Raw genomic sequence first — 6,894 nt, 5'->3', positions numbered from 1 at the left:
TAAAATATTTTATTAATTTTATAGATTTTTTCATGTGAAAATAAAAATTTTAATGGCAATTTATTTAACAAAATTGGATAGAAGACTTGAATTGAATAAATTTGAAACCTAAAGGATTCAATTGAATGAAAAAAAAGGTCTCTTGTCACTTGAGTTTAGACTTCTATAATATTCTTAGAGGCCTTTGAGAAAATAATGTGTAATTTTAACGATTTGTAAGAATAACGTTTGATTTGAAAAAATTGGAGAATGATAATAGGGTTAGGATTTGTGGCCCAAGTCCAAAACAATGAATTTGTAGAGAATGGGTGAAAGAGATAGGTTGATTATGGAATCGACAACAATTAATGACAACCCTCAAGCATAGACCAACATGAATTTACACGTAAAGAATTGGTGTCCGAAGAGGCATATTATTGATTACGTGGTGAATACAGATCTTAGGGTTACACTAAAACTTTTTTGTTTTCTTTCCCCTCTCCTTTCTCAGGAGCTTCTTTCCTTTATATAACCTCCTTCCCCATCATCCCCATCGTCCACTTGTTCCTCATCTAGTGACTCTACTTGAGTATATGTCACGTCAAGTATTTCCTCTGGATCTCTGTGAGTGGCGGTAGGTGAGGTTACACTGTTCAGAGATCTTCTCCACATAAATGCGGCCAGAGAAGTTGCTGCAAGTGCCTTAAATGGGTGGTAGCAGCTTTTCCTTTAGATATTTCTTCATTCTTATCTTCTCCAGATATACCCAGAGCTTATCTTGATCGTTGGGGTTGCTAGGAAAATCATTCGGACCTTCCACACGTTTGATCAATCAATACTATTCGCGTCCGAGGAATAAATCTCCTCGGGACGGAAGGGGTCTCTCTGGAGGCAACCATCCTTCTTTCCGGGGATTCTTCTTCCAGATGGGCCTTCCCTTACCATCTCCTTCTCTTCGGACGCACAGTAATCCTACATGGGGCTCTAGGTCCACTATGTTAGATTGGCCTTTTTCCTAGATTTTTTTTTTTTGTGATAATCTTTTTCCAAATTTTTTTTTTTCATTAGTTAATTGCATATTTAATGAATTTTTTTAACAGAGTCGAACAAAAGGTCTAAATTGAATAAATAAATTTGAAACTTAGAGGACTTAATTGAATGAAAGTAAAATTAAAATATTAAAATGAATTTCAGTCAAACTTAGAAAGTGCAATTTGCATTTTAGACAAAAAAAATTACTAAGCTCCTAGAAGAGTAAAAAAAAAAAAAAAATAGTGTGGACATCTTGCCTTGAGATCTTCTCTAATTTTTTTGATGAATAGAAAATTTTATTGACAAACACAAAGAAGTAAAGACTAATCAGCAAATACAACATAGAGTTGTTCTGAATTAATTACATCCATAAAAGGGCTAGGAGCATAATCCTGAACAAAACAACCAGACAAATTTTTCTTATGGCACCAGGAAGCTAGTACATGGGTTGCTTTGTTTGATTCTCTTGAACTCCACCTAAAAACAAATTGCTAGCCACAAGATGTCTAAAAAAGAGTATCGGCAAATATGATTGAGATTCTCCACGACATGACATCAGTAAAGGCTTTGAGAGCTTCAATGCAAGCTTTGGCATCACTCTCAACCCCTACATTCTCAAAACCCTGTTCCACTGTTAAACAAGTCGCCAAATTTATGGTCTCAGCCTTTGCTTGGAGAAGAAGGTTGGTTTCCACCTGTTTAAATAAGGAGAAAATCAAACCCCCCCGCCCCCCTCCAATCTTTAGCCACAATGGCAATAAAAGAATAGTCCATCCCCACTGATGCATTACAATTTATCTTCACAGTTCATTGCTCGCGTATTTAAGGAAGAAACAATTGGTCTAGGGGGCACTAGGGGACATCAGTGAGCACTAGGGGTATTCGCAGTGCGATGCGGTGCAGTTTTGTGTTATTTTTAGCACCGCACTTTGCGGTGTTGTTTAGCTAAAACTATAACTGCATCGCAACTTATTTTTGCGGTCACATGTGTGGTGCGGTTTAGAGTTTAGCCAAAACCATAACTGCACCGCACCTCATTTTTGTAGTCACATGTGCGGTGTAATGTATAAGATGTGATTTGAACGGTTTGAAGTCAGAACATATTTCAAATTTTAGGCTTTTCCTACCTAGCCCAAAACTAAGTTTTCCTTTTGTTTTGGGCCAAGTTTTAAACTATTGGGCTAGTTTTTCTTTATTTTGAGCAGGCTTTCTTAGTTAACACTTGCTAGGGTTATCAAACTTTTTTTTTTTTGGGTTGAAAACTAAGGTTATTAAACTATTAATAATATATATAATATTAAAAATAAATAAATATATTAATATATGGAGAGGGTGCAGTGCGGTGCGGTTTTCTTACTATAAAACCGCAAATCGCAATGCACTATGCGGTGCGATACACAGTTACTTGTAGTGTGGTGCAGTTATGCCATTTTGCGGGCAATTTGGGTGCGGTTTGGTGAACACGCCTGGGAAGCACTAGGGAGATCTTCTCTTATATGTGTATTGTATTATATATATTAAATTGAAATTAAAAAATGATTACCACTTTTTTTTTTTTTTGGTTGAGAAAAATGACTACCAGTGAGAGACGTTTGGAAAAGAATACCACTTAACTCTAAAATCAATCTCTAAACACCAAGCTTATATGATTGAACCATAATAGGTCAGTAATCCCGTTTTGATTTTGAAAATATGATGGTTGCAGTCAATAAAAACCATTTACAGCTAAAGTAAAGACGCCTAAGGTTGTTGGTGTGTATACAACCAAAGCAAATACGTACAAGTTGATAAGTGTCTACGACATCAGGAGATCAATGTAATCATCAATAAGGCTTGAAGCTCATATTTCTCAAGGCATCTGAGCCATCACTTCCTGTAAGATTACTGCAGCCTCATTGTATCGATCTTGGGTCAAAGGAACACTTCGACTTTTTACTGCATGATCTAACTGCAAAGGAGTAAAACATTGTGTCAACCAACTAAAAGATGGGAAAGCATAGAAAATTTTATCATGGAAAATAAAAAAGATCCTATTCAGGGGAAGTACACAAGTAGCGTATGAAACAACCTTATCATTAATAGTTATGCACAATTCTATAAAGAGGCTTGTAGATAGTGTATTACTTGGTCTCCTTTACGAGGAGAATTAGGGTTCAAATCCTCCCTCACCACTTGTAATAATTGAATTATCAAATTATTGATGCACTTTTCCACAGTATCACTATGCAATTGATGCACCCACTAAAGATGGCTTAAAAGCTTGAATCAATCCACCAAAAGGAGTTAGGCAATATATCTATATATGATTCTTCATTTTATCTTTCATGATTTTAAGCAATAATGTGGATCCTAAATTAGGCCAAAGAGGATCATTTTTCTGATATCTAGTTATCCAAAATAATGTGTATTTTGGTGCTAGTTTTCCTGCACTAACTTCAAGCGAATGGTTTTTTTTTTTTTTTCAAATCTCAAACCTTTTTCATCTATCAACCATTTCCTTGGTATAATATAGGAGTGGAATGAAGTTAACACAACATAGATAAGAACAATATATTACCTCTTCAATGGAACAAAATAATTTGTTTGCTAGTTCTGTAAGAGGCTTCTTCTGATCCCTTGGAGCACTAGAAATCATCCTGTTGAAATCACAATACAAGAATGTAGATTTGAGGCGTAAATCATTTCCCATCAAATCCCATGAGTCATCATCATCCACAAGATCACCACCAATTGACAGTAAATCACAGGCACACTTCTTAATCCGGTGGGCACTTCCCCTCAATTCAACATCTACCATATTTACTAAGGCCTACAGACAGTATGACAAAAGGAGAATTAATAACAAATTCAAGCACACAGAAAGGTGACAGTCAACTAGGCCACAAAAAGTTGAAAAGGTTGGAAAGAAGACGTTTATCTCATTTCAGAAGAAAAGCATACACTGATCAAAACCTTTGGAATTACGAAAAGCTAAATAGGTAAAGGTATAGTGCCAAAAAAATAATGCTTAAAAGCATCTTGACAAGAACACAAAATCTTCTTCCAAATCCGGATTTTAAAGAAATAATTAATATTATATACATATCAATAAGAAATTAAATTCTATAAGGACGTGGTGTAAAACTCATGTTTTACCCCTCCAATCCTAACATGCCACATCATCTTATCACATATGACGTGATATAAAACTCATGTTTTACCCCTCCAATCCTAACATGCCACATCATCTTATCACATACTTAAGAATATACACAATCACACTCAATCAATTCTAATACCCATATATAAATCCAACCAAATTAGGAATCTATTGAGATGTTATTAGATGTGGTAGGATGTATTGAATTTTAATAAATTTTAAGTAAAATGCTAATGTGGCAATCACTTATTGGATGGTATAAAACATAGGTTTTACACCCCATCCTTATAGAATTTAATCTCTATCAATAAAATATTCAGAGTTTAGAAGTTAAAAAATTCTTACAGAAGTATCTTACAAAACAAATACTAAAACATTTGATCATCAACCACTACCATTTATTAGATGTGAGTTTCTCTTGACTCTTTTTAGGTAGTCAACAATCCAAATCGGATGGTACCCAAAAGAGAAAAAATGATCCAGATCTCAGACCTCAGCAATGATCTGAATTATTTGGCCAGCCTGATAAGGACAAAAGAATGTGACTAGGAAATGCACAATAAATATCTCTTTGAGTTTTAGTACATGAAAATTTATGTTTTTTTGGGCTAATATACACCATAAATATTCTTTTCTTGTGACAAGCTGGCAGTTCATATAATGAAATGAAAAAAATAAAAATAAAAAAATCCCACCAAATAGAAAGGTACTTTTACATTTTCCTACTTTATATTTTAATTATGTGCTTCTTTCACCACTGTTCTGTCTATGCAGATAGATTCATCCTTCTCATTATAACAGCAAGCCTTATTTTAAAAGTACCAAGTCTGCCATTAATTTCTAGCCACAAATAATCAATTACAAACACCAGGATCCCAACTTCCAAAACGACCTCCTCAGTTCAAGGATTAAAAAAAGGAGGAAAAGTATAATAAAGGACTAATGGCCAAAAAAATATGAACATATAAATGCCAAAGTTTCATCAATGATCATAATAATAACTACATACACATGTTGTTGAAAAAAGTATATACAGATTTAAATTCTGGATCACAGAGATATTTTCCTTCATTACTACCTTAGCTCAAAAAAAAAAAAAAAAAAAAAAAAGCATCTACTTCATTAGCCAAATTAAAGTCCTTTTACCCTTTTGCTCTTCTTTTTGTTATTTTGTTTACTCTGTTTGGATCCTCTAAAGCAAACCAAAAGAAAATTGTCAAATAATTTTCCATCAGATTGTTGACATAACAATGCTTAAGACATTTATTTTTTTTTTAAAGAGAGGATTCTGTTCTCTCTTATTAAGTTGATTGATCAAAGCCCAAATAACAACAAAAGCAAAAGCATACCAAAAAAAAAAAAAATCCATTTCTTCTCCAAGTAAGATTCTCTTTGAAAATTCTAGAAGATGAACACTCACACAAACAAAACCCATGAGAAAAATAAACTAAACTACTTTCTGAAATATCAATACTTGATCAAAATTCAATATTATCGAAGTAAAAAAGAAAGAATGCAGAAAATAGCATACGTTAGACCAAAGCCCAGAAAAGATGGATAAATAAATTTAGTGTTAAGAAATAAAGGAGCATTCAAAGAAGAGACAGCAAAGAAAACAAAAAATATATACTAAAGAAGAAAAAGAAAAACAGAGACAGAGAGGACTAACCTTGTCAAGGTTCTTGAATTATCCGTACACCTAAAGAGAAAAGAGAGTCACTGGTTAAAAATATAGAACAAGTACCCGGAATTATCGGGGTTTATTTATATGATCTTCACCCAAAATATTATACCCAAAAAAAAAAAAATCGAAAATATTCCATTTAAAGTAGTATTTTCTGTTTTATTTTGATATATTGTAAGAGGTTTTAGTTTAGTTTAAATAGGTTTATTCAGCCAAAAAAAAAAAGTTTTATGAATTAAAGGTAACATAAAATAAGAACCCGTAAAATTCTCTTGTTACAATGCTTTTACCGATTTTTACTCTGTTTGTGTGTTTGTTTGTTTGTTATAAGAAATAAGAAAGAGAGGGGAATATGTACGTGTGTGTTGTAGCTTTGTGGTGTTAAATGCTGTTGTTTTAGTTTCATTTGGGTGAATGAATTATGAATGAAGGAGTCACACTCATAAAATACAAATAGGGAGAGGCCAAAGGAATAATACCTCTAATTTACCGATGGTTAGGATTTACGGGAATATTAAGAGAGAGAGAATAGGTTGGGTGGGACAGCTTTGTTGGCAATTTGTTGCGACGGAGAATGGATATTCATAAATATAGATCTGAGTTAACAGTGGCTGAAGCGGTGACCCACTTTCGCTTTCTTCTCGAAAACTATTTCTTTGTCCGATTACGAGATTGAGTTTTTGCGACGCTGCGCCACACAATCCTAAACGTGGTCCTTACTCGTTTACTCTACTAGTTGCTACTAGTTGTGATAAGAAAACAGGAATTGTCACCATTATAAATAAGGATCTAGTGAAAATCTGGTGATATTTTATTGTGTGTGTGTGTGTTTTTTTTTTTTTTTAATAATAAAATCAAAATGAAAATTGTACCTTTTAAGTTTGATTGAATTCATTACATAATTTTCTCTTTGCTCCTGTTATTTAGAGGATGGAAATGAATTTAAGTAAGATTTAAATAGTGTAATTTGCATTTTAGCTAAAAAATAATTATTACAACTCAGCAAAACCACATGTCTCATAATTTTTATATTAAAAAGAAGGTATACTTTAGCATTATT

General features: G+C 33.3%; 1 non-coding gene across 1 annotated transcript; it reads right to left on the bottom strand.

Moving 5' to 3' along the window:
* Window positions 1-2,634: 2,634 nt before the first annotated feature.
* LOC111997066 (uncharacterized) lies at window positions 2,635-5,989 on the bottom strand. Its single transcript, XR_010625312.1, has 3 exons — window positions 5,820-5,989; window positions 3,569-3,820; window positions 2,635-2,959 (listed from the first exon to the last, which is right to left on the bottom strand). It is a non-coding gene; the product is annotated as an uncharacterized LOC111997066 (transcript).
* Between the last annotated feature and the right edge of the window lie 905 nt (window positions 5,990-6,894).

This window comes from Quercus suber, unplaced genomic scaffold (genome assembly GCF_002906115.3).
Source record: "Quercus suber isolate HL8 unplaced genomic scaffold, Cork oak 2.0 scaffold_556, whole genome shotgun sequence".
NCBI lineage: Eukaryota > Viridiplantae > Streptophyta > Magnoliopsida > Fagales > Fagaceae > Quercus > Quercus suber.
Note: the sequence above shows the minus strand (reverse complement) of the source record. Positions and strands in the feature narration are given on the sequence as shown.